This window comes from Papio anubis, chromosome 20 (genome assembly GCF_008728515.1).
Source record: "Papio anubis isolate 15944 chromosome 20, Panubis1.0, whole genome shotgun sequence".
Lineage (NCBI taxonomy): Eukaryota > Metazoa > Chordata > Mammalia > Primates > Cercopithecidae > Papio > Papio anubis.
The window spans coordinates 9240181-9261178 of NC_044995.1; positions in this window are offsets into that span (position 1 = coordinate 9240181).

Sequence of the window (20998 nt, forward strand, 5' to 3'; positions counted from 1 at the left end):
ATGAAGTAATGTCATGTCATGTCGTAGTAAATAAAGATAAATGTCATTAAAGTAATAATGTGTCATGTCATGTCTCATAAAGAATCATGAAAATAATAAGTAATAAGTAATAAATGTGTGTGTGTAATGTAATGTAATGTCGTAAAATAAAGAATAAGTAATAATGTCATTAAAATTTCTAATTAATGTGTCAGAAGATAAAGAATAGTGATATTGGTGATGGTATTGATGATGAAATGGGAGAGTGAGAATAGGCACCTTATCTCTGTCTCTCTCTCTCTCTCACACACACACACACACAGACACCCCTTCTCCTCACTACCCCAGGTCTTCTGTGGTTCTGCCTAGAGTCATGTTCTCCACCATTCCCAGCCAGGTGCTCTACCTGGGGCTTGGGGATGAAGAAGATCCTGAGATGAGCAGTCAGAGGTGTATTGAATGACTCTAGGCAAGTAGTTTTCCATCTTGGAGTCTCTCTTTTTCTGTCTGTAAAATGAAGGCTTAACGCTTTAGGGCTAAGATTAGTGTATTCTAAAACTCTTGTTCTGACAATCTCTTGCATCATGTCCACAGCCAGTGTTTGTTGTAGCAGCAGGATTTGCAAATGGGAAGAATTCCAAATGTCATGATGTGCACAGTTGGGTGTGTGTACATCAGAGTGCAGGACAGTGAGGTGCTGGTGGTGACTCTGCAACCCAATAGAGTTCAGTGGCTTCATATTGCCCAGAGAATCAAATCATACCCTCAGCCCTAAGTTTATGCCCTTCATCGTTTGGCCCTGCATCAGCCCTTTCCATAAGGATAATATTCTAGATTAGTGGTTTCCAATTTATGGGGCCACAACCCACAGTGAGAAATACATTTTATGTTATGATCTAGTATACACACACACACACACACAAACACACACACACACAAAGTAAAAAGTTTCTGACCACTATGTGCAGTGCTCTTGGATAATTTCTATCCTCTGTTACTTCTATTTTATAATACAAATCTGGTCACAACCTTCTAAATTGTTTTGTGGCTGGCTGATGGATGTTGGATTGCCACCTGAGAAACATGAACCCCAAATTGCAGAGAACAATCTGGGTTGGTGTTAGAAAAGGGGTAACTGGGGGCTGGGCGCAGTGGCTCAAGCCTGTAATCTCAGCACCTGGAAAGGTGGAGGTGGGTAGATCACTTGAGGTCAGGAGTTCAAGACCAGCTTGGCCAACATGGTAAAACCCTGTCTCGGCCGAGCCCGGTGGCTCACACCTGTAATCCCAGCACTTTGGGAGGCCGAGGCCAGTGGATCACCTGAGGTCAGGAATTTGAGGCCAGCCTGGCCAACATGGCGAAACCCCGTCTCTACTAAACATACAAAAAAATTAGCCCGGCATGGTGGTGTGTGCCTGTAATCCCAGCTACTCGGGAGGCTGAGGCAAGAGAATTGCTTGAATCCAGGAGGTGGAGGTTGCAGCGAACCGAGATTGCACCACTGCTCTCCAGCCTGAACGACAGAGTGGGACTCCATTTCAAAAAACAAACAAACAAGCTGGGCGTGGTGGCTCATACCTGTAATCCCAGCACTTTGAAAGGCCAAGGTGGGTGGATCACTTGAGGTCAGGAGTTCGAGACCAGCCTGGCCGATATGGTGAAACCCCATCTCTACTAAAAATACAAAAATTAGTCAGCGTGGTGGCACACGCCCGTAGTGCCAGCTACTCGGGAGGCTGAGACAGGAGAATTGCTCGAACCTGGGAGGCGGAGGTTGCAGTGAGCCGAGATTGCATCATTGCACTCTGGCCTGGGTCACAGAGCAAGACTCTGTCTCAAAACAAACAAACAAACAAACACCCTGTCTCTACTAACAGTACAAAAAATTAGCTGGACATGGTGACATGTGCCTGTAATCCCAGCTACTCAGGAGGCCAAGGCATGAGAATAGCTTGAACCCAAGAGGCGGAGGTTGCAGTGAGCTGAAATTGCGCTACTGTACTCCAGCCTGGGTGACAGAGTGAGACTCTGTCTTAAAAAAGAAAAGGGGTAACTGTTACTAAGTAGAAGTAAGTTATATTAGCTTCCAGGGAAAGCTCATTGCTTTGTTCTTACTGCTATGTCCGCAGCATGCTGCTTTCTTACATGAAATACACACACACATCCCATAGTCACCACATATGCTATTCCCCTAGAAAAAAACTTTAAATTGATGGAGTCTCTCTCTCTCTCTCTCTCTCTGTCTCTTTCTCTCTCTGTGTGTCTCTCTCTCTCTGTCTCTCTCTCTGTCTGTCTCTCTCTATCTATCTCTCTATCTCTCTGTCTCTCTCTCTCTTTATCTCTCTCTCTCTGTTTTACTCCAGCTCTTTCTGTCCCCACCTCTCTGTCTCCCTCGCACGTGTTTTGGGCCCCAGAAGGCAGACCTCTTTAGAGAATGGCTTAGCCTGTATGGATTAAACCTAGGACATCCATCCTCCTGCATGGGACATCTGCATTGCTGCCTGACAGAAATGTGTTATCTCCACCTTCTCTGGCTGTGGTTCCCTGGGTCTGTTTCTGCTGAGGAAAACGGTCATTCCAGGTGGCCTTTGGGTATTTCTAGAGCCCTTGGCCGAATACCACCCCCAAACTATCTCAGGTTCTACAGGTGTTCATTCACGGCTTGGGACGTGTGCAAACCCCCTGGTAGAGGGGAGCTCAGAGAACATGGTTGTTGCTATTTCGTTTCAGCCAACGCTTGCCATATGGGAAGAGGGACCTGGCACCACCAGATGTTCCAAATTTCCAAGAGAAGGCAGAAATCTGGATATTTTTAAAAGCAAAATCCCTCAGCTTTTAAATGTTAAAACTAATTCAATATGAAAAAAAAAAAAAATGCTGTGTGGGCCAAATAAAACCTGTCTGTGGGTTGGAGCTGGCTGGTTTGTAAGCTCTGGTCTAGCCAGGCATGGAGTACCACAGGCATGAAAGGGACAAGTGGAGAAAGAGGGGCCCACAAAAAGACTGAGAAGGAGCAGCTACAGAGATGGGAGGGAAGCTTGGGGCAAGCGGTGATGCTGCCCCCTCCAGGAAGGCCTCTTGACCAGCTTCTGCTGACAGAAGGCAAGGGCAGCTCCTGGCTGAAGGATTCAGCATGTGCTTCCCATGGCTTAAGCTTTGGGAGACTTGCCTGCTTAACTGAGTGGCTGTAAGGATGCCAGGAGAGATTTCCAAGTGCTCGGCCCTGTGCCTAGCATGTAGTAGGCTCTCAATAAATCAGGACCACGTGTGCTGTGCCCTCCTTCCCTCCTTCCCTCCTCCCTCCCTTCCTTCCTTCCCTCCTTCCTCCTTCTCTTCCTTTTTTCTTCCCTTCCTCCCTTCCTTCCTCCTTCCATCCTTCTCTCCTTCCTCCTTCTCTTCCTTTTTTCCTTCCTTCCTCCCTCCCTTCCTTCCTCCTTCCTCCCTTCCTTTCCTCCTTCCTCCTTCTCTTCCTTTTTTCCTTCCCTTCCTCCCTTCCTTCCTCCTTCCCCTCCTTCCTTCCCTCCTTCCTCCTTCTCTTCCTTTTTTCCTTCCTTCCTTCCTTCCTTCCTTCCTTCCTTCCTTCCTTCCTTCCTTCCTTCCTTCTTTCCTTCCTCAATAAATCAGGACCACAGATGTGTCTGTCCCCCACACACATATCGATGCCTACTATGTCCTAGGCACTGCTGCACGTTCTGGAGACACGGGGATAAGCAAAAAAGACAAAGTTTCCCGTTGGCACAACTAAAACTGCCGGAGTAGAGAAGGTAGAAAATTGAGGAATGAACAGTGAGCCGAGTCTGTACTATCAGGTAAGAGGAAGCAACACATAGATGTGAGTGGATGTGGTGGGGATGGGGGCATAGGGGGATTGCTCCCTTTCTTTTTTTTTTTTTTTTTTTTTTCTTTTTTTTTTGCGATAGTGTCTTGCTCTGTTGCCCCGGCTGGAGTGCAGTGGCATGATCTCAGTTCACTGTAACCTCCACCTACCCAGTTCAAGCAATTCTCTGCCTCAGCCTCCCGAGTAGCTGGGATTACAGGTGCCTGCCACCACACCCAGGTAATTTTTTGTATTTTTAGTAGAGATGGGGTTTCACCATCTTGGCCAGGCTTGTCTTGAACTCCTGACCTCGTGATCCACCCGCCTCAGCCTCCCAAAGTGCTGGGATTACAGGCGTGAGCCACCGCGCCCCGTGGTTGCTACTTATGTAACAGAAGGTGCTCGCGGCATGTCTCTGTCTCCATTTGGGTGATATTTGAACAGAGACACAAATGAAGGACGCTGTTTAGTTCATGATTGGCATGACTAAGAGCTCAGGCTTTGCAGTCACACTATCTGGTTTCAACCCTCCTGTCTCAGCTCTTTATTAGCTCGGTGACCTTAGACACTTTTCTCAACTCTCTGTGCTTTTGGTTCACATAAATAGGATGAAAATAGTAACCTTGGCCAGGCGCAGTGGCTCACGCCTGTAATCCCAGCACTTTGGGAGGCCGAGGCGGGTGGATCACCTGAGGCCAGGAGTTCGAGACCAGCCTGGCCGACATGGCAAAACCCTGTCTCTACTAAAAATAACAAAAATTAGCTGAGCGTGGTGGCGGGCGCCTATAATCCCAGCGACTCTGGAGGCTGAGGCAGGAGAATCACTTGAATTCGGGAGACGGAGGTTGCAGTGAGCTGAGATCGTACCACTTCACTCCAGCCTGGGCAACAAGAGTGAAACTCTGTCTCAGAAAAAAAAAAGAGAGAGAGTAACCTTAACTAATTCCACAGGGCTGTTGTGAGATTGAGTGAACACGCGGGAAGTGTTTGCTGAGCTAGTGCTTAACATGTGCTACTGAATTATGGTGGTGATGGCATATCTCCCAAATAGGAGGAAAGCAAAGTAAGTGAATGAATTCACAAGAAGATAAGAAAATGACCAGAAAAGGCATAAATAGATAAAGCTGTTCAGCCTTCAGATGTTCAGTCATCCTTATGATCTTTCCCTCCCTCCCTTCCTTCCTTCCTCTTTCCCTCCTTCCCTCCCTCCCCCTTCCTGCCTTCTGGCCTTCCTTCCTTTCTTCTCTCCCTCCCTTTCTTCCTTTCTTCAGCCCTCCCTCCCTTCCTTTCTCCTTCCTTCCTTCTTCGTCCCTCTCTTCCTTTTTTCCTTCCTTCCTTCCCTCCTTCCTCCCTCCCTTCCTTCCTCCCTCCCTTCCTTCCTCCTTCCTTCCTTCCCTCCTTCTGTTCCTTTTTTCCTTCCTTCCTTCCCTCCTTCCTCCTTTCCTTCCTCCCTTCCTTTCTCCTTCCTTCCTTCCTTCCTCTTTCCCTTCCTTTCTTCCCTCTTTCCTTCTTTCCTTCATTCCTACCTTCCTTCTTCCTTCTTTCTCCCCTCCTTTCTTTCCATTAAATGTTTAATAGCTGCCAGACTGTTCAGTAAGTCCCAGGATCTATTAATAATAAAAAAGAATCCGTACATTCATTGGTTTGTTCATTCCCCAAGTATGTATTTATTGGACAGCGACTAGGTGTCAGGCACTGTTCTAGGCCCTGGGAATTCAGCAGTGAACTAAACGAATGAAAATCTCTGCTTTCACAGAGCGTGATAGAGATAACTCATTAGGCAAATGAGCAAATATGCAGATATAGCCAGTTTATTAAATAAGCTGATGTCATGGTTAATTTTATGCGTCAACTTGACTGGCCTAAGGGATGCCCAGATAGCTGGTAAGACATTATTTCTGGATGTGTCTGTGGGGGTGTTTCTGGAAGAGGTGAGCATTTGAATCAGTAGACTGAGTAAAGAAGTTCTCCCTCACCAATGTGGGCGGGCATCATCCAATCTGCTGGAGGCTTGAATAGAACAAAAAGCAGAGGAAGGGCGAATTCACTGTGTTTTCTTAACTGGCACGTCCATTTTCTCTTGCCCTAGGACAACAAATTTCGTGGTCCTCATGCCTTTAGCCTCAGACCGAATGATACCACCAGCTTTCCTGGTTCTTCAGCTTATAGACAGCAGGTCGTGGGACTTCTCAGCCTCCAGAATTGTGTAAGAAAAGTTCTCATAATAAACCTCCACTGGTATCTCTCTCTATAGCTCTTTGGTTTTCTTTCGTTGGACAAATCTGACTAATAGAGCTGCATTCAACCGCAGTGAAATACCGACAGCCCAAAGCAGGCCTGAGATCCACAGATTCCAGGAATAAAGCACCCGACTGTTATACATTATTGATGAGAGAGTAAAGGGTACAAACCCTTTAGGAAAAGGCCTGGCAGCTTCTTACAAAGCTAAGCCCACACCTATCCCATGACCCAACAATTCTACTCTTTTTTGGTTTTTGCTTTTTGTTTTTAGACGGAGTCTCACTCTGTCACCCAGGCTGGAGTGCAGTGGTGCAATATTGGCTCACTGCAACCTCTGCCTCCCGGATTTAAGTGATTCTGCCTCAGCCTCCCGAGTAGCTGGGACTACAGGCGTGCACCACCACGCCCGGCTAATTTTTCTATTTTTAGTAGATACAGGGTTTCACCACGTTGGCCACGCTGGTCTCGAACTCCTGACCTCATGATCTGCCCGCCTTGGCCTCCCAAAGTGCTGGGATTACAGGCGTGAGCTACTGCACCCGGTCAACAATTCTACTTTTACCCCAAAGAAAGGAAAATATGTATCCATACTAAGAATTGTGCAAGACTGTTTACAGCAGCTTTATTCATAATAGCCTCAGGCTGGAAACAGCCTGCATGCCTGTCAACAGGTGAATGGATCAAGATATGTCATATAGCCACAGAATGGAATACCACTTAGCAATGGAAAGGCACAAGCTAATAATGCATGCACAATACGGGTAGGTCTCAAAATTATTGTGCTGAGTGTCAGACACAAAGAAGGACGTACTCTATGAGTTCAGTTAGATGATTTTCCAAACAGACATAATCAGCATATGGTAGCAAAAACAATCAGAACAGTGGTTGCCTCTGGGTGAGTAGGGTCAGGGTGACTGGGAAGGGGGCTGGGGGAACTTTCTGGAACAAAGGAAATCATTCCGTATCTTGATGAGGGTTGTTTTGGACCAGTGTCTGCATGTGTCACTCACTTAAGATTTGTGCATTTCAGGCAGGGCGCGGTGGCTCACGCCTGTAATCCCAGCACTTTGGGAGGCCGAGACGGGCGGATCACGAGGTCAGGAGATCGAGACCATCCTGGCTAACACGGTGAAACCCCGTCTCTACTAAAAAAATACAAAAAATTAGCCGGGCGCCTGTAGTCCCAGCTACTCGGGAGGCTGAGGCAGGAGAATGGCGGGAACCCGGGGAGGCGGAGCTTGCAGTGAGCCGAGATAGTGCCACTGCACTCCAGCCTGGGCGACAGAGCAAGAGTCCGTCTCAAAAAAAAAAAAAAAAAAAAAAAAGAGGCAACCAAGGTCTAACGGGTCAAGTGACTTTCCCACATCCTACTACTCTAGCGGTATGGTTCCTGGCCCTGGGTGATGAAGGCAGGTGCACAGCAGCCTTGAGTGTGAGAACTCAGAAAGGAAGGTGGCTGGGGGCTGCGCTCTGGACTGGTTGGTTTGCATGTGAAAGGTGTGATTGAAAGAGTTGTTGGCTTGGCCGGTGGCTCAAGCCTATAATCGAGCACTTTGGGAGGCTGAGATGGGTGGATCACCTGAGGTCAGGAGTTGGAGACTAGCCTGGCCAACATGGTGAAACCCCTGTCTCTACTAAAAAAAAAAAATTAGCCGGGTGCAGTGGCAAATGCCTGTAATCCCAGCTACTCGGGAGGCTGAGGCAGGAGAATCGCCTGCACCGGGAGGCAGAGGTTGCAGTGAGTCAAGATGACGCCACTGCACTCTAGCCTGGGCGAGAGAACGAGACTGTCTCAAAAAAAAAAAAAAAAAGTTAATGGTAGCTGTGTTCACAAGAACCCCCAAGACTGGAAACGGCCAGGTGTTCATCAGCAGAAGAAAGGATAAAGAAACGACGGAACCCCGTACAAGGCAATCCTGCGCCACAGTAAAAGCGAACGGACTGTGGACACACACAGCGGCACGGAGGAATCTCAGAGACACCGAGCTGAGTGAGAGCCAGAGAGGAGAGTTTAGCTTTCTGAGAGTTTATGACTCTGCTTGTGTGAAGTCCCGGAACAGTGGAAATTAGACTATAGTGAAAAAATAATAATAATATCAGAGGAACGGTGGCCTCCAGGAAAGTAAAGGCGGGATGTGACTGGGCAGGTGCATTCGGGAGCTTGCTGTGACAATGCCGTGTTCTATGTCTCCATAGGAGCTTCAGTATATAATTTTGAAACACACTTAGGCCAGGAGCGGTGACTCACGCCTGTAATCCCAGTACTTTGGGAGGCCGAGGTGGGCGGATCAATAGGTCAGGAGATCGAGACCATCCTGGCTAACACGGTGAAACCCCGTCTCTACTAAAAATACAAAAAAGTAGTCGGGCGTGGTGGCGGGCGCCTGTAGTCCCAGCTACTCGGGAGGCTGAGGCAGGAGAATCGCTTGAACCGGGGAGGCAGAGGTTGCAGTGAGCTGAGATCATGCCACTGCACTCCAGCCTGGGCGACAGAGCGAGACGCCATCTCAACAAATAAATAAATAAATAAATAAATAAATAACCCCCGCCACACACACACACACACAGTTAATGGTGTACTTAAGATGTGTGAAATGGCCAGGTGTGGTGGCTCACACCTGTAATCCCAGCACTTTGGGAGGCTGAGGCGGGCAGATCAATAGCTCAGGAATTCAAGACCAGCCTGGTCAACATGATGAAACCCTGTCTCTACTAAAAATAGAAAAATTAGCTGGGCATGTTGGCTCACACCTGTCATCCCAGTGCTTCGGGAGGCCGAGGCGGGCAGATCACTTGAGGTCAGGAGTTCGAAAGTAGCCTGGTCAACATGATGAAACCCTGTCTCTACCAAAAATACAAAAAACATTGAGCCGGGCGTGGTGGCAGACACCTGTAATCCCAGTTATGTGGGAGGCTGAGGCAGGAGAACCGCTTGAATCCGGGAGGCGGAGGTTGCAGTAAGTCAAGATCATGCCACTGCACTCCAGCCTGGGCAACAGAGCAGGACTCTGTCTCAAAAAAAAAAAAAAAAAAAAAAAAAAAATTGTGAATGATTGAGTCTGGGTGTCTGGTTGGTGTGGATGGGGTATTCATTCTAAGATTCTTTCAACTCTCTCTATGCTTGAAAAAATTTTATAATAAGATGTTGGAGAAGAACTCAGCCTTTACCAACCTCCTCACCCACAGGTTTGTCGATCTCCTTAAATTACAAAAAAAAAAAAAAAAAAAAAAAAGACTTGGGGCACCTGTCACAAAGTGTGTGGGAAGAGGTTTTATTTTGGGAACCACCTTGGCTGCTATGCACGGTGGCAAGTCATAATTTGTCATTTTCCGCTTTCTGTGTATGAACCTTTTTGCCACTTGGAAAGAGGTCCCTGTCAGTCTGAGTCTCAGTGGGAAGTCTGGTTCTGCCTTCCTTTGTGGAAGGAAAGGTGCTCTCTGTCCAATCCTTTGAGGTAGAGATTGGGTTCCCCCATCACACGGCCCCACGTGGGATTTTTTTTTTTTTTTTTTTAAGAGATGGAGTCTGGCTGTGTCACCCAGGCTGGAGTGCAGTGGCGAGATCTCGGCTCACTGCAACCTCTGACTCCCTGGTTCAAGTGATTCTCCTGCCTCAGCCTCCCAAGTAGCTGGGATTACAGGGACACACCACCACACCCAGTTAATTTTTGTATTTTTAGTAGAGATGGGGTTTCATCATATTGGCCAGAATGGTCTCGATCTCCTGACGTCATGATCCGCCCGCCTCGACCACCGGAAAGTGCTGGGATTACAGACGTGAGCCTCCACATCTGAACGTTTTTTCTTTTCTTTTCTTTTTTTTTTTTTTTTGAGGACGGAGTTTCGCTGTTGTTACCCAGGCCAGAGGCTAGAGTGCAGTGGCGCAATCTCAACTCGCCACAACCTCTGCCTCCCAGGCTCAAGCGATTCTCCCGCCTCAGCCTCCCAAGTAGCTGGGACTACAGGCGCGCACCACCAGGCCCAGTTAATTTTGTATTTTTAGTAGAAACGGGGTGTCTCCATGTTAGGTTGGTCTTGAACTCCCAACCTCAGGGCATCCACCCGCCTTGGCCTCCCAAAGGGCTGGGATGTGGCATTGTAGTCGTGTGAGCCAATTTTCCTTATAAACTCCCTTTTGCATATACATGTATCCTATCGGTTCTGTCCCGTGGAGAACCCTGACTAATAAAGGGTCCTAGAAATAACAGAACTCTTTATTTTTTTGAGACAGAGTCTCCTTCTATTGATAAAACTGTAGTGCAGTGGTACGATCTCAGCTCACTGCAACCTCCACCTCCTTGGTTCAAGCAATTCTCATGCATCAGCCTCCCAAGTAACTCCCAAGGGCCCAAGTAAGACTACAGGCCCACACCACCATACCCCAGCTAATTTTTGTATTTTTAGTACTGACAGGGTTTCACCATGTTGGCCAGGCTGGTCTTGAACTGATGACCTCAAGTGATCCGCCTGCCTCAGCCACCCACAGTACTGGGATTACAGGTGTTAGCCGTCGTGCCCAGCCAAAACAGAACACTTAATTATAGAAGTCATAATAGCTTTCATATACTGACAGCTCCCTATGTAGACACTTTGTATAAGTGATGTCCATCCCTCACAATACCCATGCGAGTTACTGCCCTGCTTTACAGATGGGAAGACTGAGGCTCAGAGAGGTTAGGAAACTTTCAGAAGGCCACACAGCCAAAGGGCAGAGCTCAGGTCTGCTCACTTTGCCAGGTTTCCTGACAATGCCCTTTGATTGCCCTGTGACTGGGAAGGAAATTAACTATTTTTTTTTTTTTTGAGACGGATTCTCACTCTGTCGCCCAGGCTGGCGTGCAGTGGCCCAATCTCGGCTCACTGCAAGCTCCGCTTCCCAGGTTCATGTCATTCTCCTGCCTCACACTCCCGAGTATCTGGGACTACAGGCGCCCCCACCACACCCAACTGGAAATTAGCTAATTTAAAAGGGTTCAGCTCACTGTTTTGCATTCCTTCTTTCCAGGATTTTCCAAGGTAGTGTTCCTTGGAATACTGGTCTGAAAGCAAGACTAACCACATAATTTGCTGGGACCAGTGCAAAATAAAAACACACACAAAAGCAGAAAAAAAAAAGCCCTTTATAGGAGGCTGAGGCAGGAGAATGGCGTGAACCTGGGGCCCGGGCTTACAGTAATGAGCGAGGTCGGCGCCACTGCACTCCAGCCTAGGCGACAAGCCCAGACTCCATCTCAAAAAAAAAAAATGCTCTTTAAGTTATTAAAATATAAAACTTCTTCCTTTCTTCCATCTTCTTTCATTACTTCTCACAGTTTAATTATTATTTAGTGCCATTCTAAATAAAAATTAAACGTTTAAATTATTAGTAAAAATAAAATTATGGTAATTAGCATATCCATCACCTCATGCATTTATCTTTTTTTTTTTTTTTTGAGGCAGACTGTGGCTCTGTTGCCCAGGCTGGAGTGCAGTGGTGCGATCTCTGCTCACTGCATCCTCCACCTCCCAGGCTCAAGTGATCCTCCCACCTCAACATCCCGAGTAGCTAAGACTACGGGCACGTGCCATGTGCCACCACATCCAACTAATTTTTTTTTTTTTTTGAGATGGAGTCTCACATTGTCACCCAGGCTGGAGTGCATTGGCCTGATCTCGGCTCACTGCAAGCTCCGCCTCCCGGGGTCAAGTGATTTTCGTGCCTCAGCCTCCCGAGTAGCTGGGATGACAGGTGCCCACCACCACGCCTGGCTAATTTTTTGTATTTTTAGTAGAGACAGGGGTTTCACTATGTTGGCCAGGCTGGTCTCAAACTCCTGACCTCACAACCTGCCCTCCTCGGCTTCCCAAAGTGCTGGGATTACATGCATGAGCCACCAAGCCCAGCTAATTTTTGTGGTTTTAGTAGAGACGCGGTTTCATTGTGTTGCCCAGGCTGATCGCAAACTCATGAGCTCAAGCAATCCACCTGCCTCCGACTCCCAAAGTGCTGGGATTACAGGCATGAACCACCGTGCCCTGCACCATTTATCATTTCTTTGTGGTGAGAACATTCACAAACCTGTCTTCTGGCTATTTTGTTATATACAATAACTTGCTACCCAGTATCTTTGCCATCAATTCCTTTTCTGCCCAAAGCAGTCAGTCATTTTCCATTTCTTGCCACCCAAGACCCTGAACTGATACAGGTTAATACTCCTACAAGCACCACTGCTTTTCCTAACTGACCTTGCTTAGGGTCTCTCTCTATAGAAGACATCTGCATGTCTGATCCATTTGCTCTTAACAACAGGGCTATCAGATTCTGATATTAAACCCTTTTACAGAAGAGGAAACTGAGGCACAGAGAGGCAAATTACTTGACCGAGTTGGCATAGGTAGTAGGGTGCTGAGCTGGGATTCAAAACTTGGAAGGTTGAAATTGGGAGGCTGACAACCAGGAGCTCTAAGAACAGGTTCCTTCTCTGTCTCGCTAGTGAGGCTCATTATCACTCCTGTGTCTTTCTTTTTTTTTTTTTTTAAAGACAGAGTCTCACTCTGTCACCCAGGCTGGAGTGCAGTGGCATCATCTCTGCTCACTGCAAGCTCCACATCCTGGGTTCAAGTGATTCTCATGCCTCAGTCTCCCAAGTAGCTAAGACTACAAGCACCTGCCACCACCCCGGCTCATTTTTGCATTTTTAGTAGAGACGGGGTTTCACCACATTGGCCAGGCTGGTCTCGAACTCCTGACCTTGTGATCTGCCTGCCTCGGTCTCCCAAAGTGCTGGGACTACAGGTGTGAGCCACCATGGCTGGCCGACTCCTGTGTCTTTTCTGCTTGGCGGGAACAGATTCTTCTGTGGCGTGGGGGCTGCCCTGGGCACTACAGGTTGTTTAGAAGCATCCCCGGCCTCTACTCATTAGATACCAGGAATAGCCCCTGTTCAAAAGTTATGACAACCAGTGTCTCCAGACATAGCCAAATGTCCCCTGGGGAGCAAGATAGTCCCTGGTTCAGAACCACTGCACTAGTGTGGTCTTTCTCTTACTTTTTGTGGAGAGAGTCGGGGGCAGGATCTTGCTCTGCTGTCCAGGCTGGAGTGCAGGGGTGCAATCAAGCTCACTGCAGCTTTGACCTCCCAGGTTCAAGCCATCCTCCCACCTCAGCCTTCTGAGTAGCTGAAAAGAAAAAGTAGTAGCTGAAAGAGAGAGAAAAAAAAAAAAGGCTGGGAATAGTGACTCTCGCCTGTAATCCCAGTACTTTGGGAGGCCGAGGCAGGTGCATCACCTGAGGTCAGCAGTTCCAGACCAGGCTGGGCAACACAGTGAAATCGCATCTGTACTAAAAATACAAAAAAAAAAAAAAAAATTAGCCAGGCCTGATGGCAGGCGCCTGCAGTCCCAGCCACTCAGGAGGCTGAGGCAGGAGAATCGCTTGAACCCAGGAGGCAGAGGTTGCAGTGAGCCAAGATCGTGCCACTGCACTCCAGCCTGGGCAACAGAGTAAGACTCCGCCTCAAAAAACAAAACAAAAAATTTAGCATGCATGCACCACCACACCCAGCTAATAATAATAAAAAAAAAAACTGTAGAGATGAGGTCTCACTCTGTGGCCCAGGCTGGTCTTGAACTCCTAAGCTCTAGCGATCTTCCTGCCTTGGCCTACCCAAAGTGCTGGGGTTACAGGCCTGAGCCCCCAGCCCAGTCCTAGTGTGGTCTTTCTCGACACACAATTCCCCAGGTTACTCCACTGCTGATGCCCCTCACCTGGTCATTGCTAACCCAGGTGTGGACCACAGACCAGCAGCACTGGCTTCACCTGGGAGCTTGTTAGGACATCAGAAAGGCAGATCCCAGCCCAGTCCTGCTGGTTTAGAATCTGTAGTTGAACAAGATCCCCAGGTGACTTGTATTCACATTAAAGCTTTAAGAACATTGTCCTAAGAGACGCTAAGGAAAGCCCTTTGATGGATCCGGAGACCTATCCCATCCCACTCACTGCGATTCTTCCTTCTAGAGAAAAGGCATGACATGAGTCCATCGTGACAATTTTCTTTTTCTTTCTTTTTTTCTTTTTTTTGAAATGGGGTCTCACTCTTGTTCAGGCTGGAGTGCAGTGGTGCGGTCTCGGCTCACTGCAACTTCCACCTCTCAAGTTTAAGCTATTCTCCTGCCTCAGCCTCCCAAGTAGCTGGGATTACAGGTGCCTGCCCCCACACCTGGCTAATTTTTCTTTTCTTTTCTTTTTTTTTTTTTGGTATTTTTAGTAGAGATGGGGGTTTCACCATGTTGGCCAGGTCGGTCTTGATCTCCTGACCTCATAATCCACCTACCTCAGCCTCCTAAAGTGCTGGGATTACAGCCTGAGCCACCACGCCCAGCCTGACCATTTTCTTTCTTTCTCTCTCTCTTTTTTTGGAGAGGGATTCTCACTCTGTCGCCCAGGCTGGAGTGCAGTGGCTCGATCTCAGCTAATTTTTTGTATTTTTAGTAGAGACGGGGTTTCACCGTGTTAGCCAGGATGGTCTCGATCTCCTGACTTCGTGATCCACCCACCTCGGCCTCTCAAAGCGCTGGGATTACAGGCGTGAGCCACTGCGCCTGGCCCGGCCTATTTTCTTACAGCAAACTCTGCAGGGCTTTCTGTGACTCTTCCCATCAGAGAGATGCTACTCTCTGCATCAAGGAAAAATAGTGTGGCATTCTGGCTAAATTCCTGTATGAAGCCTATCTCTGCTTAGAGGTTATATGAGGTTTAGAGGATTGTGTGAAGTGTCAGTGTAATACAGAGGAAAGAGAGGGACTGCTCAGTGGTGAGTCTTACATGGCAAAATAGAGATAATGCTTTCTGCCCTAAGCACAGTAAGAAAACCGGTTAGACTCCCTCTCCACCTTCAGCAGCTGCCCTGCTGTGCCTGTAGGGCTTGGGTGTGGGATATAAGGAACCCTCTGTCTCTGCTCCCTTAAAACAAGCAAGCCACACCTGCCGGGGTGGGTCCTAGGCTGGTAGAGCTGTAAGGCAATCCTATTTTTGGTGGAAGCCTGAAAGCAATGTATATAATCCATACATATTCATAAGGTTTGCCTTGTGCGGTAGGAGCCTCCCAGATGGTCCCCAATAATCCTCACCTCCTGGTATTTATAGCGTCATGTCATCCCGTCCTTTTAAAGATGATTGTGTGACTTGCATTCTGCTAGCAGACTCTTTTTGCCTTCTTAGTTTGCATACTTTGATGAAACAAGCTACCCTGTTGCAGAAAGCCTGCACGGCAAGGAACTGAGGGGTAGCCTCTGGCCGACAGTCAGCAAGGAACTGAACTGCCAACAAGGCCATGAAGTCAACAGAACCTTGAGATGGCCACAAAGCCGCTGGCCCCTTGATTGTAGCCCCGGGAGAGATCTTGAAGCCGAAGAAGACCCGGCCGGGCTGTGCTCAGATCCCTGACTCATGGAAATCGCGAGATAATAAACGTGTGTTGTTTGAAGCTGCTCCCTTTGAGGTGATTTGTTACACAGCAGTAGCTAACTGATACATATAGAAATAAAGAGAAAATGAAGTCTTGGGTCTCTCTTTTGATATCTTCATCAAGAAAGTTTGATCACTTTACCAAACACATATTATGTATTTTTCATCAATAAAAGAGAATCTATAAAACAGCTTAAATAATGAAACATTAATGACATGGCCTCACTTAGCCCACCATCCAATTAAGAGCTACAATCTTATCTCGACCACCTCATCTACCCAGAATATCCTTCCATTCTCATCCTCCACTTTCCTCCTCTGCAGAAGTAACTGTGCTTGTCATTCTCTTGTTCATTTTATTTTTTTATTTTATTTTATTTTATTTATTTTACTTTAAGTTCTAAGACAGAGTCTCACACTGTAGCCTAGGCTGGAGTGTAATGGCGTGATCTGGGCTCACTGCAACCTCTGCCTCCCGGGTTCAAGCAATTCTCCTGCCTCAGCCTCCCAAAGAGCTGGGATTACAGGTGCCCGCCACCACGCCCAGCTAATTTTTGTATTTTTAGTAGAGACAGGGAGACAGGACTTCACCATGTTGGCCAGGCTGGTCTCAAGCTCCTGAACTCAGGAGATCTGCCCGCCTCGGCCTCCCAAAGTGCTGGGATTATAGGCGTGAGCCACTGTACCTGGCCTCTTATTTGTTTAAAATAGTATCTCTAAACCACATATTGGAATAAACTTGGTAAAATGACAACAAAAATCATGAAGTTTTTTTGATATGATTCGTGAGATCATTTTCAATGCCATCGTTTGAAGCTTTCCAATATAGGTCTACATCACAGTTTTTGTATTTTTGTACCTGTTGATGGACACACGAGTTTCTTTTATTTTAGTTACTTTTCTATTTCTATTTATTTTACTTTCCCTATTATGTAACAGACATTTTTTACATGTTTCTTGGTGCATATGTGCAAGAATTTTTTTAGAGGATACATATAGGAATGGAATGATCGTGCTATAGGGATTGTTAGTTTCAATTTTTTGAAATAGTGTCAAAGTATTTCCAAAAGTAGCCTTACCAATTTTTTCCCAGCTTAATTGAGATATGATTGACAAATAAGAGTGGATATATTTAAGGTGTACAACATGTTTTGACATAAGTATACATTGTGAAATAATTACCATAATCAAGATGTTTACCATATCCATCACCTCACTTTTTCTGAGACATGGTCTCATTCTGTCACTCAGGCTAGAGTGCAGTGGCGCTATCTTGGCTCACGGCAACCTCCACGTCCCAGGTCAGGCGATTCTTATGCCTCAGTCTCCCGAGTAGTTGGGATTACAGGTGTGTACCACCACACCCGGCTAATTTTTGTATTTTTCATAGAGATGGGGTTTGGCCATGTTGCCCAGGCTGGTCTCAAACTTCTGACCTCAAGCGATCCATTTGCCTTAGCCTCCCAAAGTGCTGGGATTATAGGTGTGAGCCACCGTTCGTGGCCACATAGTTGTCATTTTTGCAAGTGTGGTGAGAGTCCTCACGATCTACTCTGTTAGCAATGTTTAAGTACATAACACATTTTCACTGATTAGTCGCCACATTGTACAACAGATCTCTTGAATTTATTTTTTTCTATCTAAAATTTTGCACCCTTTGACCACGATCTTCCCAATCTCTACTCCCCTTCCCAAGCCCCTGGTCGCCACCATTCTGCTTTCTGCTTCTGTGAGTTCAACTTCTTTTTTTTTGAGACAGAGTCTCACTCTGTTGCCTAGGCTGGAGTACAACGGCATGATCTTGGCTCACTGCAAACTCCGCCTCCCGGGTTCGAGCGATTCTGCTGCCTCAGCCTCCAAGTCGCTGGGAATTACAGGCATGTACCACCACACCTGGCTAATTTTTGTATTTTCAGTTGAGACAGGGTTTCCCCATGTTGGCCAGGCTGGTCTCGAACTTCTGACCTCAGGTGATCCGCCCACCTCAGCCTCCCAACCTGCTGGGTGGGATTACAGATGTGAGCCACCGCGCCCGGTCAGAGGGTAAGCTTTAACTGAGTGGTGGGAGTACAACTGGATTTGAAACAACTTATCCCAGGCTGAAAAATCGTAGCAACAAAAGCAAATTTATGACAAGGACCTGGTGCTGTGTCCTGCATCACGCCACATCCTCCCATTCCTTTTCAGAGAGACTCTAGTGGCTCACGCCTGTAATCCCAGCACTTTGGGAGGCTGAGGCGAGCGGATCACAAGGTCAGGAGTTCGAGACTAGCCTGGCCTACATGGCGAAACCCCATCTCTACTAAAAATACAAAAATTAGCCAGGTGTGGTGGCTCACGCCTGTAATCCCAGCACTTTGGGAGGCTGAGGCGAGCAGATCACAAGGTCAGGAGTTCAAGACTAGCCTGGCCAACACGGTGAAACCCCGTCTCTACTAAAAATACAAAAATTAGCCAGGTGTGGTGGCTCACGCCTGTAATCCCAGCACTTTGGGAGGCCAAGGTTGGCAGATCACAAGGTCAGGAGTTCGAGACCAGCCTGGCCAACATGGCGAAAACCCATCTCTACTAAAAATACAAAAATTAGCCAGGCACGGTGGCTCATGCCTGTAATCCCAGCTACTCAGGAGGCTGAAGCAGGAGAATAGCTTGAACCCGGGAGGCGGAGGTTGCAGGGAGTCGAGATCCTGCCACTGCACTCCAGACTGGGCGACAAGAGCGAAACTCCGTCTTAAAACAAATAAGCAAACAAACAAACAAACAGAGACTCTAGTCAAAAGCAGTTGCTCAGGGTCCCTTGAGTACACCCAGCCCATGTCACATTGTCATGTCTTGGCAGAGACCATGTTCAAGTTGCCTGCACCCTAACTCAGTGAGGGCAAAACCTTTGTGTTGTAATCCCCGTTCCCTAGCTCCTGCCTGCCTACGAAGGCGCTGAGGAACACCGTGTTTGCGGTGTGTGAGCCCCAGCGTGGCTGCTGCTGGGCTGAAGGGCTTTGCTCTTATATCTGCCTCTCCCCACCAGAAGCTGGGCTGCCAGGGAGCCTGGGTCAGGTGGATTCGCCTCCGTCTCCAGTGCCAAACACCGGACCCACAGACTGGGGAACAAAGTGGGGAAAGATATTAGGAGTGAATGATTACCAGAAGGCAATGTCAGAAGACAGGGAGCAACATCCTAACTCCTCTAGACCAGACTTCCTTGAGGCCATGAGATGTCCTTAAGTAGGTGAATAGATAAACTATGGTCTATCCAGACAATGGAATATAATTCAGCATTAAAAGGAAATGAGGCTGGTGCAGTGGCTCATGACTGTAATCCCAGCACTTTGGGAGGCTGAGGTGGGCGGATCACCTGAGGTTGGGAGTTCAAGACCAGCCTGACCAACATGGAGAAACCCCATCTCTACTAAAACTATAGAATTAGCCAGGAGTGGTGGCACATGCCTGTAATCCCAGCTACTCGGGAGGCTGAGGCTGGAGAATCGCTTGAACCCGGGAGACAAATGTTACGGTGAGCTGAGATCGCAGCATTGCACTCCAGCCTGGGCAACAAGAGTGAAACTTTGCCTCAAAAAAAACAAGAAAAGAAAAGAAAAAGAAAAAGAAATGATGCCGGGTGCAGTGTCTTATGCCTGTAATCCCAGCACTTTAGGAGGTTGAGGTGGGCGGATCACCTGAGGTCAGTAGTTCGAGACCAGCCTGACCAACATGGTGAAACCTTGTCTCTACTAAAAATACAAAAATTAGCTGGGCGTGGTGGCGCGAGCCTGTAATCTCAGCTACTGGGGTGGCTGAGGCAGGAGAATCGCTTGAACCTGGGAGACGGAGGTTGCAGTGAGCTGAGATCACAGCCACTGCACTCCAGCCTGGGCAGCAGAGTGAGACTCTATCTCATAAATAAATAATACATAAATAAATATGTATCAAATAAATAAATAAATATAAATAAGCCATCAAGCTATGAAAAGACACGGAGGAAACTTAAATGCATATTACTAGGTAGTAGAAGCCCATCTGAAAAGGCTACGTATTGTCTGATTCCAACAGTATGACATTCTGGAAAAGGCAAAGTACGGAGACAGGAAAAGATCAGGGCTGCCAGGAGTTGGGTGAAGGAAGGATGAATAGGTGTTGTGCAGAGGAATTTCAGGGCAATGGCTCTCCTCTGTCCAACACTGTGATGGTGGATGCCTGTCATGAGACATTTGCCTGAACTCATAGGACGTATAACAGGAAGACTGAGTGAGCCCTAATATGACTTCGGGTGATTACAATCTGTCAATGCAGGCTCATCAATTGTAGCAAATGTACCACTCTGGTAGGGAATGCTGGGAGTGGGGGAGGCTATGAAGGTGTCAGGGTAGGGAGTACATGGCAAATCTCTACCTTCTCCTCATTTTACTATGAACCTGAACCTGCTCTAAAAACAGTCTTTTATTACTATTATTATTATTATTATTATTTTTTTTTTTTTTGAGACGAAGTCTCGCTCTGTCGCCCAGGCTGGAGTGCAGTGGTGCAATCTTGGCTCACTGCAAGCTCTGCCTCCCGGGTTCACGCCATTCTCCTGCCTCAGCCTCCTGAGTAGCTGGGACTACAGGTGCCCATCACCACGCTCGGCTAATTTCTTTTTTTGTATTTTTAGTCGAGATGGGGTCTCACCGTGTTAGCCAGGATGGTCTCAATCTCCTGACCTCGTGATCCACCCGCCTCGGCCTCCCAAAGTGGTGGGATTACAGGTGTGAGCCACCGCCCCCCACTGACAGGTGGGGATTATTACAATACCAGGTGAGATTTGGGTGGGGACACAGAGCCAAACCATATCACCTGCATTCTCAGGAGAGTCGTTTGCTACTCACCAGGCGAAGGAACACTGTTTTTTTTCTGGGTAACACTGTTGACATTCAGGGCTAGGTTATTCCCTGGGGGAGGAGCTGTTCTGTGCATCCTCAGCCTCCACCCACCTCAGTGCCAGCAGCATCACCCTCTCCTAGGGGTTGTGACAATCAAAAGTGTTTCCAGACTTTCCCCAGTGTCTGCATTTGGGACCTTTCTATTATTACCGCTGATTCCATGAGTACATGGTAATCACCCATTGAGTTCCAGGGACTCCACTGTAATTATCCAGCTGGTTCTGGGAGCTCCTGGTGCAATTACCCAGCTGGTTCCTGAGACTGCACCACGATTCCTTAGCTGATTTCCATGTCTTTACACACTGCCAGCGCCTCTTTTCTGTAATTATTCAGCCTGTTATAGAAATCTAATCATAACTACCTGGGCAATTTGTTTTGTTAAGTAGAGCGCTAATGAGTGGTGGCCGATGTTTCAGCCCCTCTTCTGACTACCAGGGATGTGGGTAGAACTTTGATTCTATCTTATCCTTAAAGAGCTTACAGGATATTGAGAGGAGAGGAGAGAAGTTGACATGGCACCACCCAGTGGAGTGACATAGTCAGCACAGAGCGCAGTGGGAGCACAGAGGAAGAGCACCAGGACCATCATGTCCAGCTGTGTAG